Here is a 1,982-nt window from a genome sequence, read left to right as displayed (position 1 = left end):
CCTGATTGGTTGTTAACGGTGGGTTATGATTGGTTGCTTTTGGACCAATCATGAGGTGCAGGATATGCAAATTTGAGGGATTCTAGTGATCAATCAGAGCAAGGTTTCGAAGGTCAGGTTTTTGGAAGGGAACCAATCATGGTAACTGTTTGCTCTCTGAGAAACCTCGACAGGCTCGCTGGTGTGCAGCTTCCCACATCATACTGTTGTGCAACCATCACCATAATCAGTCCACCAAACTTTTCCATCTTCCCAAACTGAAACATTAGAAAATGACTTCCATTCTCCTACATCTCCCTCTTCCCAGCACCTCAGACTGACACAAGGAGTTGCGATGATCAGGTCCAACAATGGTGAGATAGGAGTTGAACTCCACTTACAGGTCGGTCAGGTAGAGGCCCTGAGAGGAAGTCACTATGTTTTTCTTTTTAATGAAGTTTCTGTGTTTCTTGTCTATAATCTGACTAATATACAATATATACCCTTTTATATGTCTCTAAAGAATTTAAAATTCCTTGCTAATAAGGCAGAAGGTAAGGATATTGGGCATACAGACAGGATAAGGCCATGACGGAGTCACAGTGGCTAAAAGAGAAAGACAGAAAGCAAGAAATCACCCCAGGGGGGATCGCCATGCCACAATCTCTTCTCCTTTCTTTTCCCATGATCTTGGACATGCATGCACATACATCCAGCATGAGTTTTAAGCCACCGGGTCTGGGATTTGAACCATGTCAACTACATGGGAGTCCAGTGATGTAACCATTATGCTATCTGCCAGTCCCATCATATAACCATTTTCTAAAGCCCACATCCTTACCAGAAAGCCATCCCATTATTTGGATTACTAGAGTAAGACCCTTCACTTCCAGACCCTCTTTGGCATCCCATTCAGGCCCCCTTATTTTTTCTTCTTCCCTAATAAATTCCACTTTCCTCTCCTCTCTGTGTCTGCATCTCTAATTCTTCCTAAGTGTAGGAGAAGATCTGACATAGATGTTGGGTCTGATCACCCAGCCCTCCCACCATGTATTTGGTGCCATGACTTGAATTTCTTCCAACTCAATGAAGAGGTAAGAAAAATGAACTCTTTCTTTTGCTCCAGGACTCTTTTTCCTAGAAGTGATTCTATCAAATTTAAGAAAACTGGGCATTGGATAGCCATTTAAACACCATTAGGGTGGCCACCTGTCTTTAAAGAGTCCAATGACAGGCTTGCCAAGAAGCCCTCAGTCAATTCCCCAGCACTATCAAAGGTGTTGGGAATGTTGGCTGTTTGTGACTTGGTTTCTTTTCTGGAATTCTAACCATCATGTGGGAATGTTAAAGTTCTTGGGACACTTGATGGTACATGACCAGGGCTACTGTCTGGTGCATTCTGAAGGTCCTAAAAAATCTGAAGCCATCCCCCACAGCCCATGTGGGTGTCAGGGCAGATTCTTCTCTTTTCTTCCTTCTTGCTTTCTCTCACCTGCTGATAAAGCAGTGTCCTCCTCAGGATAACACTTGGTCATTGTTCTTTGTGACTGACAGCTGTAGGCCAGGACATTTCCGTATATGTTCCATGGTTCTGTTCTTTCTTCCTTCCTTCTTTCTTTCTTTCTTCCTTTTTCTTCCTTCCTTCTTTCCTTCCTTCCTTCCTTTCTTTCTCTTCCTTTCTTTTTTTCTTTTCTTTTTAAGAGATATTTTTGAGAAAGGACATGTATACTTGCCAGAGAGACAGCCTCACATCTGGAATTATAGGCTTGCACCACTACCCTTCCTTTTCAGTCAAGTCTTGCTTGATTGTCCAGACCAGCTTAAAGCTCCTAATCCTCCTGCTTTAGCCTCCTGAGTGACTGAGATTATAGGTGCACCCCACTATGCCCAGCCTTTAGGTCAAACTGGGAACCAAATCTAGGCCTCTCCTAGGGTTCCAGCTTGTCTAAGCAGTGTGCTCCACCACAGCTGGGTCAAAATGAGGACATTATTGACAGGATGAT

The 1,982-nt window shown here is 43.5% G+C and overlaps 1 protein-coding gene across 1 annotated transcript in view; it reads right to left on the bottom strand.

The window, feature by feature from the left end:
* Positions 1 to 1,982, bottom strand: part of CLDN23 (claudin 23) — a 38,192-nt gene that overhangs the window by 16,031 nt on the left and 20,179 nt on the right. The window lies entirely within an intron of this gene.

This window comes from Tupaia chinensis, unplaced genomic scaffold, assembly GCF_000334495.1.
Source record: "Tupaia chinensis unplaced genomic scaffold, TupChi_1.0 Scaffold000619_1, whole genome shotgun sequence".
Taxonomy (NCBI): Eukaryota; Metazoa; Chordata; class Mammalia; order Scandentia; family Tupaiidae; genus Tupaia; species Tupaia belangeri.
This window is presented reverse-complemented; position numbering and strand designations above follow the sequence as displayed.